The sequence below is a fragment of the Leptinotarsa decemlineata genome, unplaced genomic scaffold (assembly GCF_025532065.1).
Source record: "Leptinotarsa decemlineata unplaced genomic scaffold, Ldec_3_MD MMD2_tig00000505_RagTag_RagTag, whole genome shotgun sequence".
NCBI lineage: Eukaryota > Metazoa > Arthropoda > Insecta > Coleoptera > Chrysomelidae > Leptinotarsa > Leptinotarsa decemlineata.
Window position 1 is genome coordinate 7,117,018 of NW_027412549.1, and position 20,394 is coordinate 7,137,411.

Here is a 20,394-nt window from a genome sequence, read left to right on the forward strand (position 1 = left end):
TCCGATTCTGGTGGGTATTTTCGCAGAAGTTGCGCGAGAAATTTACAATGGGAATGTTAATCATTCTTTAGTTTTTCAGAACAGAAGGTCAGTGAGCTTTCATCAGGGCGAAATATAATTGTTCGTAGTCCAGTCAATGTTTTTTTTCGTGAAAGTTTGGCAAAAAGTGTTACTGTTAGCAATTCTGTATTTATACAAACAACCTTTTCTCTCATGTGATCCTTCATTATGTTCCATATAGATGGCAGCACAAGATGTAACTATTGAATTCTCATTTTTCTGATAAAGGTGTAGCCTGTCACTGTCAGTAGTTAAGAAGCGTTTTGTATCAGTTTAATAAATAAAGTTTATGTTCACAATCCCGAAATCCTGATCACTTACTATATTCAGCTCTGCATTATCCCATAGCACCGACGTTCACAAAGTTTAGATTCAGGTTCTACTAACGCTACTTACCAAGTTATTTCAGAAACTACACCTCCCGACTTACAACTCACAACCGACTTACAACTTATCAAGTTGATTGCTGACCGGAATTTGCTCCCGGGGGCTGATACCAAGTCATTCTTGGAAGTGAAAAATGTTTCATTGAAAATACTGCGAACGGATAGGATGACTGACAACGTTCGTTCTATAGTTTTTTTTCTGAAAAAAATAACTTTATATGAGTCTACTTTGAACCGTGTGATTTAATCAAAATGAGCGCCTTTGAATTAGTGCGCTTATGTCAACGTAACACAAGTCGCCGAAGGCCGTTTTTGCTTGGTCCTGACTGGCGAAGGTTCTACCGGTGAGAAAGTTATTGAACTGCTTGGAAAGATGCTAGTTAGTTGGCAGAGGGTCTGATAAGTAATGTGGGTGAGGCAGAATTTCGACGCAAAATTCATTCAATTTTTGGACGATGATTTGTGGAACGTACGGACAAGCGTTGTCGTGGATCACGATCACACCTCTACCATTGACCAGTGCCGGCTGCTGAGGCAATTTCTAGTACATTTCGTCGATTTCCTCACAATGACACTCTTGCTGTGATGGTTTCACTAGGTTGCAGAAAGTTGTAGTCAGTTACACCAGGCGCTGATCACCATAGAGTAACCATGGTCTTTTCTGGTGGGTTTTCGCCTTTGGAAAGTAGTCAAGTAGCTCACTATCTTGAATGTCTTCTGTTGTCGTAGAGGATCCCCTTTTCATCATATGTGACGATACGATCCAAAAAAGGATCGTTTTGGTTACGCGATGGCAAAGAAGAACAAACCTTGAAAAGTAACAATTTTTGTCCATCGTTCAAATTGTAAGGCACCTACTTTTCGAGCTTTTTGACCTCTACAATACGTCTCAAACCATCAAAAAGCGCATGAGAGCTGACGCCTAGTTCTTTCACCATTTGTGATGAGTCACTCTCCACCAGGGTCTTCCAAATCCTTGTTCTTAATTCCTGTAACGACAATTTTGGGTCTCATCTTCGAGGTCAATATCTCCGAAACTAAATTTTGCAAACCAACGTCGAACAGTGCGTCCATTAACAGTATCATTGCCAATTGCCTGGTTGATTTGTCGAGGTGTTTCGGCAGTGCTTTGGTTCAATTTGATATCTATTAGAAGCAAATAACACAACACAACAGAAAAATATTTTTTGAATGTTTCCTACACTAAATTAGTCAATTTCTACTAATTTTGGGGTGATAAAAACGAAAATAACAATGAAAAATTTTTATTAGCTCTGGTTTTTGAGATACACAGTACTTAATCTTAAAGAGTAGTTATACTATACGTGAAAAGTGAAAGTACATAAAACAATATTGTTATCAAATCATCTAAAAGAACAATTCGTTCAGGCCAGTCTCAACACCCTACACAGTAGGTTAATGGACTGACACCTATCAGAAAACAACTACTCCCCTGGCTAATACCACGAAGGGCGTTGGATTATATCCGACAGGTGTCAGTGCAGGATTCTTCACTGAAGTTATTCCTGCATATGCTGTTGGCGATACAACTGCCGCAATAGATTTTCAATTATCGGAACACACTTGCAGACCGGTTTCGGGCTGTTTGGCCACTCGTCAGTGCAAGGTAGTGTATATCATCAACATAAAGTCGATGATTTCCGATAATTGAAAATCGAATTCCGTCAGAGTATCATTCCTCGAACTAAGCTGAAGACTACAACAAACAACAGGTTTGTCGTCGCTCCATCTGCCTGTGAACGAGGTAACCAACTGCATATCCAAATTTGCCCAATTCCTCGTAAAAGGGAACAAATCTTTCACGTATAGTCAGTGGGCATACTTGAAGACTGGCTATAAATCAAATCATCTAAAAGAACAATTCGTTCAGGCCAGTCTCAACACCCTACACAGTAGGTTAATGGACTGACACCTATCAGAAAACAACTACTCCCCTGGCTAATACCACGAAGGGCGTTGGATTATATCCGACAGGTGTCAGTGCAGGATTCTTCACTGAAGTTATTCCTGCATATGCTGTTGGCGATACAACTGCCGCAATAGATTTTCAATTATCGGAACACACTTGCAGACCGGTTTCGGGCTGTTTGGCCACTCGTCAGTGCAAGGTAGTGTATATCATCAACATAAAGTCGATGATTTCCGATAATTGAAAATCGAATTCCGTCAAAGTATCATTCCTCGAACTAAGCTGAAGACTACAACAAACAACAGGTTTGTCGTCGCTCCATCTGCCTGTGAACGAGGTAACCAACTGCATATCCAAATTTGCCCAATTCCTCGTAAAAGGAAACAAATCTTTCACGTATAGTCAGTGGGCATACTTGAAGACTGGCTATAAATCAAATCATCTAAAAGAACAATTCGTTCAGGCCAGTCTCAACACCCTACACAGTAGGTTAATGGACTGACACCTGACTGACTGACTTTATGTTGATGATATACACTACCTTGCACTGACGAGTGGCCAAACAGCCCGAAACCGGTCTGCAAGTGTGTTCCGATAATTGAAAATCTATTGCGGCAGTTGTATCGCCAACAGCATATGCAGGAATAACTTCAGTGAAGAATCCTGCACTGACACCTGTCGGATATAATCCAACGCCCTTCGTGGTATTAGCCAGGGAGTAGTTGTTTTCTGATAGGTGTCAGTCCATTAACCTACTGTGTAGGGTGTTGAGACTGGCCTGAACGAATTGTTCTTTTAGATGATTTGATTTATAGCCAGTCTATTTTAATAGACTGGCTATAAATATATTTAATATTTTAATTACAAAATTAATAAAAAAAAACATTATTCTTAGTGTTTTGACAAATAAAAGAAGTTTGTACCACCAAATTTCAATTAAGTCCATCCGATTCATTGTAAGATCGCTGTCGTTTAGCTTGTCTTTTATAAAACACTTCTGGAGCATCCCTACACACAGACCAGCAGTAGCAAGCATTGCTTCATTCCAACGGCCCTGATATCTCTGTTTCATTAAGGCAATGTCTTGATGGAATCTTTCTTCATGTTCGTCACTACAGCTCCACAGTTTTGTGGGAAGAAATTAAGATGAGAGTGAAGAAAATGAATTTTTAAGGACATGTTGCATCCAAGTTGGTGGTAAGCTTGAAGAAGCTCTTTAACCAATGCTGTAGTTATCATCTCTTTTGTTACCTAAAAACCCATGTACAACCCCCTCAAAGGCTTCCCAGGCTCTTTTTTCATTTCCTGTTAAAATCATGTCAAAAACAGGATCATTTACGATTTCACGGATTTGAGGCCCAATAAAGATGCCTTCCTTGACTTTAGCATCACTCAACCTGGGAAACTTTGCTCTCAAGTACTTAAAAGCTTGTCCTTCCTGGTCCATTGCCTTCACAAAGTTTTTCATTAGTCCCAACTTAATATGTAATGGGGGAAGGAGAACATCCTTAGGATCTACAAGAGGCTCGTAAACTACATTTTTCTCATTAGGGTTTAGGTCTCGTGTAGGCCAGTTCATTTTTTTATAGTGAGATTTTCTATCCCGACTGTCCCACAGACACAAAAAACAACAGTACTTGGTGAACCCTAATTGCATTCCTAGGAGTATAGCAATGACTTTCAGATCACCACAGATGTGCCACTTGTGTTGTTCATATTTGATTGATTGGAGAAGTGTTTTCATATTTATATACGTTTCCTTCATGTGAACTGCATGACCTATAGGAATAGAGGGTAGCTGATTTCCATAATGCAGAAGTACAGCTTTTAAGCTTAGTTTTGAAGAGTCTATAAACAGTCTCCATTCAGATGGAGTGTGATCCAAATTCAAGCAGTCCATCAAACCATTAACATCAGAACAAACTACGAGGTTTTCTTTTTTCTCAAAAAAAGGAAGCAAATCTTTTTGACGCTGTCTGTACTGAGATATTTTCACATCATGTTTTAGAAGATTCCACTGATGTAGTCTTGACCCTAACAGCTCAGCCTTTTCCTCAGACAAGCGACGATCTCTTATAAGGTCACTCAACTCTGCTTGACTAATTCTGTGCGGATCACTAGACCTATCGCTCACCTCAAAATCAGGGTCATAGGAAGTAGAAGGATGGGTTGCTCCTTCTAAACAGTCTTCATCACCTTCCTCTAAAATTTCATAGTTTTGGGGTGGAGAAGGGACTGGCAAATTGTCTGAGTGTGGTACAGGCCGAAGAGCAGATGGGAGATTAGGGTATTTAACCGTTCCTCTTTTCTTCATAGATAAACCTTGCTTAATGGGAGGAGTTAAGCAGAAATAACAGTAGTCTGTATGATTGGTAGGCTCACGCCAAACCATAGGTACTGCAGAAGCCATTGCCCGGTTTTTATTTTTCAGCCACTCTCGCAATATGACGGAACAAGAATTACAACATATATGAGGAGCCCATGATTTATCTTGGTCCCCAACTTTCACACCAAAATAATGTTCATAGGCTGTCTTAACGATAGGTGTCATTTTACGTTTCTGAGCCTTAAATGTTATTTCACCACATATATAGCAAAAGCTATCGACAGAATTCACACACTTTCGAGGCATTTCAGATCAGCACTTAAATTAATTTAAAAATCAACTTCACACGATAATTTCAATAGCAACCACGTGCGTACAATTGACAAACTCACATAGGTTATGTTTACTACTTCAGAACAGCTGATGAGAGGGGTGTTATGTAAACAAACATGTGTACCAACTGTTGGTGATGAAATATTTCATTTGTTGAAAACTCAATATACATATATATAATATAATGATACTATATCTTGAAAACAAGAGCTAATATATAATTTTTATGGTCACTTTCGGTTTTAACACGTGGAAATACATTAAAATCATCTAATTTCAACCCCGAAACAAAAACTTTGTTGTGTTGTGAATTGAAGTGAATTGTGGAGTTGTCGAGGTGATAATGAGAGGATGATTTTTTCGCTGAAAAAATCAGAGACCAGATTCATTTTCATTATATTTCGCTCTGTTTTGATACGGTTGAATTTTATGGAGGAAGTGAAGGTTTTTTACGAGCACTTCAGGAAATAATAAACTTTAGTGTAGATCTAATCCTAAGCCAAAATGTAATTTTTCTAATTTTTCCATCTTCATAGTGCTGATCACTTTTCATTTTCACCAAAAGTTAATTACCCACAAAACCACAATCTATAAACAAAATGGCGATTGAACCAAGCTGATTAGATGCTTCACATCTGCTTGAAAGTATTCAAAATATTGTACAGGTCGCAGAACAATCAATTGAGAAAACACATTCAACACAAACAGAAACAGACATAACACTTTCCTTGGTTTGAACCCTAAAAGCGATAAGGCGCTAAAATGGGGCAAGAGAGCATTCGACAGATTGCTTGAGGATATGAGGGCTAGATTTTCGATTTCTAGAAATCTCTGAAATAGTCCAGACCATTCGAGATCATTCAAGGACATCGACTACGGAGGCATATCTTCACCGCCAGCGGGATATTGCATATCTTAATGAGGATCTAGAAGTGATCTCGAATTGGGGTGAAAATAACTAGGTTCGATTCAATGCCATAATGACCCAGCCATCGGTTCTCTCCAAGAAGATAAATGTCTCCAAACTGGATATAATAATGTCAGGTCAAACGATTCCGTTTTCTGCTTCGATAAGTTTGTTGGGGGTTAAAATGGACACCAATATGTCTTGGCACAATCATGTCGCTGAAATTGCAAAGGTTGCGTCTCAGTAGCTTGAAACACTGTTCCGAATCAGAAAACTGTACACACCTCAGTAACTTTTGATGCTTTACAAAGCTGAGGTCAGACCCTCTTTGGAGTATTGTTCTCATGTATGTAGCTCTGCCCCCAAACATACCCTGAAGTTGCTGTATTCCTTTCAGAAAAAAGCCATCCGCCTGATTGGAGACGCGAACATCATATGCAACCTTGATAACCTGGAACATCGGAGACGGACTGTGGCTGCTCATCGTTTTGATCTTCAACTCAGTATATCTCCAACTCCACTCTTTAAACATTATTTCATCTCGAGAACTGCGTTTATGTGGAATAAACTTTCTGAGAAAGTTTTTCAAAATGGATTTAATCTCCAGCGATTCAAATCTAGTGTGAATCGCTTCTTTCGCCCAGGCACCTCAAGGATTATCCTGAAGTGCGCTTGTGTTATGTCTTAAAAAAAAGATTTCCACAACATTCGGATGATGTGATATATTCTGGACTATTGTGAACCATTCGAAGCATTTTTAGTATGTATTGGGCTATCCATCGGCAGTATATATGTAGCGAACGGGTAAATACCCCAACGAGGTATTTACCCGTTGGGTAATCCTTATCTTATTCGAATTTGAAGAGTTATATCGTACCCCGTCATTGCACAGTGTAACCAAGTAGTGGAGATAATGGACACAAATCATTAACCACTAATTGTTTTCAAATAAACATTTTTATTGAGGTTGAGAATGTTTTTTCTGTAGTGGTGAACACGCTCCAACTTTTTTGACATATTGAATGACACTAAACTGGCAGCCTTTCCAATAGGTACTGCTGAATATATCTATAGGAGCATCATGCAGGTCGAATTGGCTTAGTATTTACTCAAAGATCGATTCCGTTTTCTCAGATTCATCCACATCTTTCCAAATTTGGTGATGGATCTGAAAATAATAATCGTTGGAATCGGCAGATTTCGGCAAATCAAATGGCTCTAAAAATCTTGGGAAGATGTTTTGGGGAAGTTTTTTTGCTATGGTTCATCAAAATTGTGAACTTAAATAATTACAAAAATCAATGAAGAATAATATAGTATAAATATGAAGGAAGCACTTACCCATAATCAGTTATATAGTTTTGGGGTTATTTCCTTCAGATCACTCAATAAAAATACTGCTGTATCTTCAACGAGAGAGGTTCAAACTGATTGTAGGTATGAAACAGGTTTTGAAGACTTTGCCTTGTTTACAATATTGCTAATGTGCTTGTCGATCAAAATAAAAATAATATTTATATTTTATACCATTCTAATTTCTTAAAAAGTTTCTCAATGTAACTAGCGGATTATAAAGTAGATATAAGAAAGTCAAAATTCGGGTTTTTCCATTGGACGTTACAGTGTGCCATGTAATGGAATTACCACAGTTGAGAACAAATTAAAAATATTTCTCCTTCACAATGAAAATTCATATTTCTGAGCTATTTTTCAATAATCGGCAATAATGAGAAATAGACCGTAAACCTTTTTCGTTTGTTCACCTGTTTGAACGGAAATCACATATACTAAGATATAAAAACTAGCAACCCATGAAGATTTGTGAGGAGTAATGGTAACTATGAATTCATTAGAGCAGTTCTCTTGCGAACTTTTAAAGACTCGGTATTTTTTATCACTAGCGAGTATAACTTCTCACATGAAGAGAAAATAATTGATTGTTATTGAATTTTATATTCATATTTTTCGTGAATTTTCGTCTAGAAAAACTACATAAATTGATTTTCTTAATGTCCCATATTATTCAACTGTCGGTATAGAAGTCTCAGCCTCAAGAAAATATTCTAATCATTTGTTATTTATAGTAGGTCAATGTCCTTATAAGAAGCCACTTTTCTTCAAAGTTTACTAAATTGATAGATGTAGCCGTTACTACGTGGTAGGAGATCACCATGAAAAATGAGAATTGAAACTTATAACACTTGCATTTGTAACTAACGTCATTGCAGTTTCGTCCCACGAGGACATTTTCAAACGAATATTTTATTGTATTTGCAATCAAGTAGATCATATTGGTTGTCTAATTTCCATAAAAATTCTACATGCATTAGTTGCTACACCACATCTTTCATCATTAAAATTTTTCATAATCAATAACTTCAAAAACAGCTGACAAAAACCGAAAAGGAAATGAAAACAAAAGCACTAACGTAGTGTAAACAACAATTTCCATTCATACCACACATATTCCTTAATAAACTCTATATCTTATTTCAAATTGGACTCTCGGGAGGAACTCCATAAATATAAAATGCTTCGCCTGAGAATTCTACATGTGTTAATCTAATACAAAATCATAGGTTATTAGGGCTCGAGTAGTTTTATTCTTGTTTGGTTGAATCGCAGGGGAAATGGGAAATTGGGTTCACAAAACGACCTCAGCTGACAAAATACAGCCGGTCGATACGATTCTCCAACTACGTTCAAGGACTCTTGAGACCCACTCGATTATAGCGGAAACTCCGGTGAGCATTCTTTTGTTATCCTTTCTCATAATAATATTCATTTTATTCACAGGAATGCTAATACAAGTCGGATAAAGGTAAAAAGTGTTTAGAATCACAATATTTGGAATACTAATCCGTTTCCAACTTCACTTTCTCCAAAAAGCTTCGAGTTCTAATATGTGTTTAGAATTGGAATTGGGAAAAATATAGTAATCAGGTCAAAAATGATGTGAACAAACCGATCTATTTGCTGAATTAGATTGAATAATTGTTATTGTAATTTTATACAGTATTTTTGAGAGCGAATAAAAACAAAGAATAAAAATGTAATTTAAATTGGATATCCTGAGATAAAAAACTTGAACATACTTCGAAAAAGAACAGTGCTGATAGTCAATCAAGATACAGAAGATATAGTTTCGATGGAATAAAATCTCCCCTTCAAATAAATATTGCAAATAATTTAAGTCTTTACTTTAATATGTGAAGAAACTATAACAAATTCACAACAATGTCTTCAGCTCTCTCATGGAAGTTAAACTGGATGATTTTATTAATTCAGAGATAATGTGTTGAGTTTGAATCTGTTTAGAAAAGTCACTAATTAGAAAGTTAGGAACTCTTTTATCGACTATTGTTAGAACTTGCGAATATATGATCCTTTCGATATTTATTTTCATCAGCACCCTCACATACCGATGTTTGGATTTACATATGAATCAAGTAATGAGCTCTGGACAATTTTTGATGACAACGATTATTTCCGCCTTCTTCAGGGCTGCAAAAATATAATCTTCCTAATATAAAAACATTATTAGAGTTAAAATACTTTAATATTCCAGAGACACTTCGGTGCAATACAGTTATGATTACCAATCTCTACATATCTGGGAGTAATGATGTCTGTTGTGATCTAGTTCTCAAAAGATCTTGTGATGAATGGATTGTTGTTATAGATGATTTTTTTCATTTCATGAATTGAAAATACAACTGAATTCTTTCTTGCTCATGTACAAGTCCTCCTTGAGAATTCTCTCAGGAAGTTTATTCCACATGAACGCAGTTCTACAGATGAAAGAATTCTTGAACAATGAAGTTCGAGGTGTACTGAGTTGAACCTCGAAACGATGGGCAGCCACATTTCGTCGCGTATTTCTGATGTGTACCGCTCTTGGTGGAATCAAATGTGCCAAGTCACTTGAACACTTCTTGTGAAAGTATCTATAGAAGAGAGACAAATCTCCAACCTTTTTTCGATGTTCCAGGCTATCAAGGTTGCAGGCGGATGACTCTTTTCTGGATGGAATCCAGCAACTTCAGGGTATGTTTGGGGGCAGAGCTCCATACATGAGAACAACAAAAGTTGCTGAGTGGGACGCAAATTGTTTAGCTAATAGATTTGCTTTTTCTATGGCTGTTATTACAATTGAACCATACGATTGTGTTAGTGGTGAAATTGAAGATTTTGAAAAGTTCTGATCAACAGTTTCAGCTACTAACCAGAAGGACCTAGACTCGTTGGGATTGGCAAGCAATTCACCATTAATTCTCTGATTGTGAAGTTCTTTGCTATCATTTATCCTAGATTTGCAGCTGTTGCGAGCATTAACAAACCCAGTTCGGTTTTCAGCACTGAGGTTTTTACGACACTGCCGGTAGGCAAGATTTTTTGAGGCGACAGCTGCTCGCAATTTTTGTTGAATCAAGGTTTGCCGTTAGAAGGTCGTTTCACTGAAAAAGGGAAATATGCATCCATGGATGATAGAATAACTTCAGAAGCACAAGTTGATGCATTTTTAGAGCTGTAACAAACATCTAGCCAGGGAAAATTTCGGAGATGGTTTTGAACATCCTCCCATTCAGCTGATCTGTAATGCCAAACTTTGCATGGCTTAGATTGTTCCCCAACATTCATCGGTAATTAACTCAACTGTAATGAGTTTGTGGTCAGAAGATCCCAATGGAGACCTTGCGATGGCTGTGTGAATTTCTGGATTGGTTGTTAGGTTAATCACGGTCAGGAATCCTGTTTGGCTCATTTATAATCTGAGTAAGTCCGCTGCTTATTGTGAAAGCCTCAGCTTCGCGACCTTGTTCGTCGTTGATATTTGAAAATTTGAGCCATTCGATTTTAGGGACATATGGACATATTATGGAGGAAATATTTACATATAAATATTCAACTATATGACAATGTCAATTTTGATGAAAATCTGAACGTACTATTCTGATCACTCCCAAATTAATTTCAATTGAAAAGCCATTGGTAGACAGCTGTTTCAGCCTGTTGGACATCATCAGTACCAGGCAGGCGGCGGTCCTCGATTGAAGACAAAATTTGAATAACCAAGAAAAGTACTTGATAAAAATAACTTGTTAATGCATGCGAGACGTAAGAGTGAAACCACCTATTGGTGTAACACCCAAGTCAACTTGCCAAGTTTTTATGTCAGTGTTGGTGGTTTGACTAATCAATCGACAACTGTGGTAGCCGAAATCTGGGAAGCTATCCTGGAATGCCATCAGAAATTGGTCGATTTTGAATTGAAATCAATATGGCAGTGATCAGAATAGTACTTATCTATTTATCTTTTGATTTTCATGGAATTATTTTCGAATCCAAATGTTTTTAGAAATGATATGAAATCCAGAAAGGTTAATGCAGTCAAGCTGCTGGAGAAAATTTCATGAAAATTAAAAGATAAATGGATAAGTACTATTCTGATCACTCCCATATTGATTTCAATTTTGAAGTCGAACTTGCGATCCTACTCTAAATGGTGTGTTTTCAATGTTGTTTTGACGGTTTTTTTTTCGGTTCGTTTCAGAATAATCATTTTCATGTTGTTTCAATCTGGTTTTCAACAATCGCCCCGTTTCTCCCACATATGCCCAATCACAATCGGAACAAGGTTTCCGATAAATAACAAATAGTTCATAGTGAACGAAGTTATTATAGGGTTCAGAGGGTCTTTAATAGATGTCCCAAAAATTTGCTCATATAAAATTAAATTACTTGATTTCAGACGAAATTTCAATAACTTTCCAAAGTTTTCTTTATCTATCATTGTTTCTTATATGTATACTTCAACTACTTCAAAAGAATATTTTATAATAGGTATACTCAAAGGTAGAAGTACCATTTGTTGAAATTTTGTTAAAACATTTGGACAATGCATAACATGGAAAGTTGATGAAGGCGACAACTTGACTCAGGAGTCTATCGTTGTTATGTATTCTGTCTTTCTGAGTTTCACAAGTTCTCTCATCGATAAAGCCTGTGTCTAGTGATGAGTCAACTAATTTGTTGTTTGTGTTTCGTTGAACATTAGTTGTGGTTATTACTCTAAATTGAAGATTTTGTTTCTAGAGGTCGATCGATAACAAACTGTCATATTAATTTCAAATTTCCTACTTGAAAAATTACGACACTTGTGATCATTACTTTCAGACACATCTTTTCCCTGTAAAACGTAATAAAATATCGAAAACATTTACCATTTTTTGAAAGTTATTGAGATATAAACTCAACATCCTGCTCACAAATGGTTGGGATCGTTAGTGAAATCGTTTACCCACATAGAAATAACCCTCGAATTTATGACCCCGCAACTACACAAAAGCAGTGATATATCATCGTTTATTAAAGTTGCGACATGCTTAAATATTCGACTCTGTTCACCAAACAACCATTTATCATACAAAATAGATATTTTACCCAAAGAAGCTCGGCTCTCGTATTTTATACGTATTGTATTCGTTCACCTTGAAAACTTTTTATTCATTTAGATCTATGTATACTTCAATTACGAGATGCTGGTGTCATGTTGAAAACTTTTCGATTATAGTGAGCAGATTATTCCTCATTTTATAATAGGTGAACATTATTTTCATTTGACGAAGGAAGGTATTCAAATCTCACCAATAACACAAGGGAACAAATTTCATGAGTTCGGACTTTCTTTGTCTGATAACATATACAATGATTTGAACTCCTTGAAAGAACCAACATAATTGAAAATTGAAAATAATAGCTAAAAATAACAATTATAGTAAGCAAAAATCATCACCCGAATATGATTGCGTGGATACCAACAATTGAAACGTAGTTAAGTAACTTGGCTTGGAATCTCTTATTTTTGTTTTGTTTGATTGTTCAATTTTCAATTTTTCGCTTGTATTTTATTAAACTGTTATTCGATTTCAGGGTTTTTCGGCTGAATATAATTGTTATTTTCAGCTATTTTTTTTTTATTTTCAATTGTATTGGTTTTTTAAGGATTTCAAATCATTTTATATCATATCACACAATGGAAGTCTGAAAATATGAAATTCACCGTGAAACATTGTTAGCCACCTTCAAACAAGGGAACAAAATTCAACTGTATTTTTGTTGCGTTGAATTTTATGGTTGTTTTACACAAATTCTAGGTCGCTGGTTTCTAATCTACCCTCTTTTTTCCAGCAGTTCTTGTTTTTGAGATACAGCTATTGACCATATTCGTGTACTAGTTACACTTAATTTTCATAAAACCGAGTTATTGGGTGGTATGAATGATACCGGAGTATAAACTCCGAGTATGTTGTTTGAAGGTGATCGAAAATGTTTCATGATGAATTTCACTAGTTCGGACTTCCATTATCTACTATATAAAATGATTTGAAATCCCTGAAACAACGAAAAAAGAAGAATTAAAAATGAATAGCTGAAAATAACAACTATATTAAGCAAAATAAACCTGAAATGAAATAATAGTGAAATAAAATACAAGTAAAAATAGAACAATTGAATAAATAAAAAATAAAGAAATGAAAAAAGAAAATAAAAAGTGGAGAGATTCCAAGTCACGTTAGTTCACGACGTTTCGATTGTTAGTATCTACAATCGTCTTCGGGTGATGACTGGACTGATTCCTCCGAGAGATGACTATTTATAGGTCGTTCGAGTACTTTCACTTATCCCCGCTTTCCATTTTCCGCTTCACTGGTTCCGTGGCAGATGACTGTTTGGCGGGAGTTGTCCATTTTTCGCTTGATGATGAGTTTCTATATGTTGCGTATCTCTACTCTAGTTTGGCTGAATACTTTGTTGGACAACATGTATGCGGCTTCCTTGAATTTTCTTCTAAACCAATGTTCCTCTCTGTGCAAGATCTCAGCTTGGGACCACCCGATGTTGTGTTGATGGGTCCAAACATGGTCTGCTATTCCTGATTTGCTAGTTTCTCCTCGCTGTGTATGTGTTTCTTGTGCTCGGCAATGCGAACATTCAATGGACTCTTAGTTTCACCAATATAGGATTTTCCGCACTCACAGGGTATCCGGTAAATGCAATTCTTGAAATCGCAGTCCGCGTTTGGTGGCCTGGTTTTCGTGAGGCTGCTACGGATAGTGTTACTGGATCTGAAGCAGGTTTTGATGTTGCACTTGGAACCAATTCTTCTTATCCTCTCCGATAATCACTGGTTGTGACGGCTTCTCTTCCTTGCGAGGCTCCTGCTGTCTTTTAGTCAAAGTCTTTTCTACCATCGCTTTGGAGTAGCCATTCCGTTGAAGATCATTTTTGATGATGTCTAGTTCCTTCTCGAGACCTTCTCGAGCCCAAAAGCACGGTCCTAATAGAGTCTTGATGATTCCTCTTTTAGTCGATTGATGGTGGTTGGATTCGTAGTTCAGATACTGTCCCGTATGAGTTTGTTTTCCGTATATAGATGTTTCTCACTTAGTGTCGGTCCTCTTCACCAAAACGTATAAGGATGGTAATTCGTTGTGAATTTCCTTCTCCATTGTGAAAGGGATTTCAAATCATTTTATATTGTAGATAACGGAAGTCCGAACTAGTGAAATTCGAGTATGTTCTCATGAGTGTGAGCATGAAGTATGAGTTTGTACTCCATTTCATATGAATACAAATATTTAGATGTGATGAGTATCTGCTCACAGTACATAAGAGTAAATATTCGCCATTTGATTCCTACAAACTTGTCAGAGCCTGTTTAGGAGGTAGAAAGGATCCGGCATATTCTTGCATAGCCTTTTATTTGAGCAATTAATTAGCGCGTTGTCTTGTTGTTACAGTGAGTGAAAGCAGTGAAGACGAAAGTAATAAGGGATGCGACTCCCACATGGGATTTGTGCATATGTTACCTGATTTTCCTGTACTTTTGTCCAAGTCAGAAAGACCAGCTGTCCGACTATCAAACTCAAAAGCACTTGAAGCGATGAGGAAACAATGGGAGCTTGATTTCGTTTCACAAATAACAACAAGTCAAATCTACAAAAAATTAATAATATGATATGCAGACTCAAGAAAAAGACTGATATTGATAGAACTGGAAATAAGAAAATTGTTCTGCATGCAGGATTGGGAAAATATTTTGTTGGAAATCATGGAAGGCGATACAAATACAGTACTTACAAAGATTCCAGGTGTTGTAATATTCATAAATAAAAATATAAATAAGGCAGCCAGGCTATATTTAATCTAGAACCAAAAAATATGTTTCTGTTAAGTTATTTTACAATTTCATTATACGAGCATTGTCTGTCGGTACAGAACAAACAGACACAATAGCAGGCAGCAGTCATGATGCTAAAATTCGCAGGCCTTCTGTTTCTAGAACGTGTACCACAAATGATGATACTGCTAGTGAAATAAATCCACCTAAAAAAAAGAAACCCAATAAAATTAGCGCTCTTGAAAAATACGAGACAAACGATCCTAAACAACTTTCAAATACCGAACTACAAAGGCTAGTTTTGCTGAAACAACTGAGAGTTTTGGAAATGAAGGAGCAAAAACTGAAGAGGGAGCTGAATCCAAGTGAACAATTTACTTCAAATAATAATGATATCGTTGACGATGCAAAAGGAAAAATTTACATCGATATGTAGTATTCAAATATTTTTGTAAATTGTTGCGAAGTAAAAGTTAAAAGAAAAAATATTAACGATAAAAATTATAAATGCGTTGTTTTTTTCGACTTTTACTTACCTTAAGTAAAAGCAAGAATGATTTCTGCTAATTCAGATCACCTTTGTTGCCCACTTTGTCTAATGTCATCTATATCTTGTACGGGAGGCGGATCCCAAATATCTTGAAATGGGAGCTCCATTGGATCGAGTTCATCATTTAAATATTTCGCTACATTGTGTAACATGAAACAATATATAACAAGTTTTGGAAGATTTTCAATCGACACCCGAACTTTATATTGAAGCATCGGAAATCGTTGTTTGAGTTGCCCAAAAACATCGTCTAATTATTACACGCTCCTTTGTAAATAATTTGTTATAAGCAAGCTGTTCCGGAGTATTTGGATTTCTAAAAGGCACCATTGACCACAATGCTACGCCATAACCTTCATCTCCAAAATTAATGCGTTTGACCTCTCAAACTCATTTTTAGCAATGTTACAAATTTGTGAGTTATTCCATATGCGTGAATCATGGACAGATCCTTGCCATGGTGCGTCTACGCTTGTAAACCACTCATCTGCATTGCAAGTTGATACTTTCATATCCTTTGCGATTCATATATTCATTACTATGAGGAGGTGGTTTTTTATTTTCATGTGAGTGCAATCGATCACACCCATAGCACACGGAAAAGTGTACTTTGTTTGCCATCTTTCTTTAGCTGCTATTATATCCGCCGGAGTGCAAGGAAATTTTATCCAATGTGCGCATTTTTCCATTATCTGGTCAGCAACTTGCGTCACAACCTTAGACACAGTACTTATAAACACCAACATCTTCTCCCACTCCTGTTTGAAGCAGGAAAAAGTTGCATATAGCTCCACTTCTTATTTCTTCCGATTCTCCACCCAAAAAGTTATTTGGAAGCCACTTAACATTTTCTTTATTGAATCAGTATAATGCTTTAAAGTCACGATAACACGTACTTCTTCTTGGTTTATAATATTTTTTCGAAAGCAAATTAAACATGCACTCAGCCATAGCTTTGCCACGATCTAACTGAAGTCTGGTAACTATTACACTCCAAATTTATGGAGTATATTCTCATCCTAACGAGCATAAAGATATTTTTATTCATACCAAAAATGAGAATATTCTCACAACAAACTGTACATAAGAGTAGGTACCTACACAAGCCGAGAATCTGCTTCGGTTTTATTCGGATTTATTCATACCACGTAAAGTATTTACTCCAAAATTTGGAGTATAAACTGAATACTCATTTTTATTCACACCACCCATTCTTTCACAAAATCGTTTTTCGTTACGAAAAATATATATATATATATAAAAAAGATCCCAACTATTTCTGTAACATCTGTGTTGTATCTTGTATCTTGATTGCTTTGGATTTCCTATGGACATCCTTGACAAGAACTGTCTTGGGTGATATGGTATGTAAAAAGTTGTGTGGTGTCTTGAGATTTGAAGTATCAAACACCAATGATCTGGCGGGATACTATCAGAACGATTGTTATTTTTGCGTAGTTGATAAAAATGAGATTGATAAAGAAGTCGATACAAATGGTTTTAGTCTAACGTGTACTTCTGTACTCTGGTGATGTACCAGTACCACGAGCATCTTTATCTACAGAAAATTATCACAAAATGATCACGACCTAGATCAAAAAATCTCTTCATTAAGTGATGAAAGTGGAACAACTGATTTCAATTCACATATTATCCCTGAGCCATTTAACCAGGAAGAACTCAACGCATTGATCAGAGTCCTTGACTCGAAAGAATGGCGCATATTTATTGATTGTTCTAAACATAGCCTGAAATATGTGCTTATGCATAACGGCAATAAAGTGGGTGCGTTACCAATAGCACATTCAAGTAAAGTCAAGGAAGAATGTACTACTGTTGCTTCTGTTATGTGGAAAATTAGATACCACCAACACAGGAGTGTGTAGATCTAACAATGGTGAATTTTCTCCTTGGACATCAGCAAGCAGGTTATAACAAATATTTTTATTTCACTCGTCTGTGGGGCAGCATAGCTAAGTCTCAGCACTGGCCTACCAGGCAAGTTATGGTTCCGGGAAATGTAATAATTGTACCTAGTATCTAGTACCACTTGTACCTAGGGATCGCATATTACACCGGCTCTGCATATCAAACTATGGATCATACAACAATTTGTCAAAGCTCTGAATAAGGATGCTGTTTGGACCACCAGCCTGGTCCAAACAGAACTGGCTGGTATCTCAATCGCCACAAAAGAAATAACCAAGAAAAGATTTTCTGGCAAAAACATAACAATCTGCACTGATAGCAGACAAGCACTATTAGCCTTGAACAGACAGTGCCACCAAGATTTAGCCAAAGCCTCGGTAGATAATAACATCATCCTGAGGTGGGTTAAAGGGCACGACAGGAGTTAAGGTAATCGCATTGCCGACTCTTTAGCCAAGGAAGCGGCTGGACTAAGAATTTTAGGACCAAGTGGCACCCACGGCCTGATGACTTCGACAATTGCGGAACTAGTCATACTCAATCTTTAAAGAGATGGGATGAAATCAAAGGATGTAACCTTGCCAGGATCACCTAGGGCGACCCTGGGAAACTGGCGTCGAAGAAATATCTGGCGATGACCAGGAGAAATCTACGCCTTACAGTAGGATTTCTGACTGGCCACTGTCAGCTAAGGAAACACCTACATAATATAAGGCTAGTGGACACACCTCCATGCAGGATGTGTGAACAGGAAGATGAGACTGTCAGGCATGTCCTGTGCGAGTGCCCGGAGCCTTCGTCAATAAGAGAGTGTGTGTTCGGCGAGTCTTGGCCTACACCTGCCGATATAAAGGAGATGTCTCCCAGCGACCTGTCCACCTTCCTGGAAAGGACAGGATGGACGATGACCTAGGAGGACAACTCCTCGGGAGGATGTACAATGGGTCACATGTGCCCTAAGTGCGTGGGCTTATACTCACCCTCCCTACTCTACAGATACAGATACAGAAGGATGGTGATTGTTTTGGATACATCTGTGAATAGATTCATGATATGATTACAGAGAAACTGAAAGCCAGAATTTTCGATAGTCCACGAATAAGAAGGTTGATAAAGGACGAAAACTTCATCTGTTATATGACTTTTTTTGCTTGGTTGTAATATGAGTATCATGGTATCAAGGTACACTTCCTATAAAACCATTTGGATCATTTCTCTAAAAATCTTGGTGATCTCAGTGAAAAACAGGGGGAACGGTTCCATAAATATATTCGAACTGATGGCGGACTATTGTTGGAGCATTCAAAAGAGCTCTCGTGAACCAAATCATGCAAGAAAGTCCTATATTTTTTTTATAAATAGTGGTTGTTTTTCTAATGATTGTTATCGATAAAAATATTTTTGATAAATTTACTAGGGCTTTCGCGGCCAAGATTTTCAGTGTTATGATCATCGTTCGGGTTTGAAGGTCGTCGTGGTTAGGAACTGTTGTTGTTGTATTTATTCGTCTTTCAGATTATTATGATATTAAATAAATATCAATAAATAACTATATAAATATAAATAAATAAACATATACCTATCAAATAAAACAGGCACTATAAAAAACACTACAAGCGACATACTAACGCAAATTTTAAAATCATAGACAAATTATTATAAAACAACATAATATAATTATATACAATTAAAAGGTTCAACACAAAAATAGGAACAAAAAGCAGTGGGAACAAGTTATATCAAGACATCCCTTTGCAGGAACTCATCTAAGCTATTCTTAAGTTTGGCCAGCACGAGTGGCTAGCTTTTTCAGAGGTCTATTCATCCTGATGGTTCACCGATGACTCGTGATTTCTAGTTCGTGAGCTGTATTTATGTTGACACAGGTAGCCCGTCTTCCTAGTTGGTGCGTTGTTATTGACTGAAGTGTTATTACTTGTTACATTGCGTTGCACTGCTAACACCTCAGCATCTTTTAGTATGGGATTCCAAATCCGGTTGAGCGTTATAGTCTCCTCTTCTCTGTTGTAGTTTTCTGTATGTTTATCGATTTCTATGGCTTCCCGTACAAGCCGACTGTGGTATCCATGATCGGGTGCAAGTAGTTCCACATCTTCAAACAGTATCGGATAATCTCCTTCACTAAACGTGTGTTCCGCTACTGCCGATTTTTCTATTTGACCTAATCTACATTTTCTCTGATGTTCATTCAGCCTAGTATCCATGGATCTCTTGATGGTACCGAAATGAACTTTTCCACAAGTGCATGGTATACGGCATCTGATAGTGGATCTGCGAAAGACAAAAGAGATCCACTATCAAAGATCTCAGTACAAAGTCGGCAAATGATAAGAAACCATTTGATAAGGATTGTGTTGATTTCATTCACACATACAGTTTTCTGTGTTAACTCTGTGGAAGTTTCACAAAATTGAGACACATGTTCACTAATCGAAAATTATTGCATACTCTAGAAATATTAGCTATCCGTAGAAACCAATCAGATTCTAGGTTAGCTTTGAATACATGTAAAACTGTGATAACATTATTAACACGCATAATATGCATGAATATGATCAACATGTGCTTCTCACCTCCTTAATTGAATGAATTAATGAATTTCCTCAACAGATGACTTTCACCACTAGTTATAGTCATTTATTTTTGACCTTACTTCACTATAGTGAATGGCTTCCGTATCAACAGGCGACCTTCTATCATACGTCACCCATTTCTGGAATGAGGCAATCGAGAAACATGAAGAGTCAAGAGCTGTTTCACTTGATATT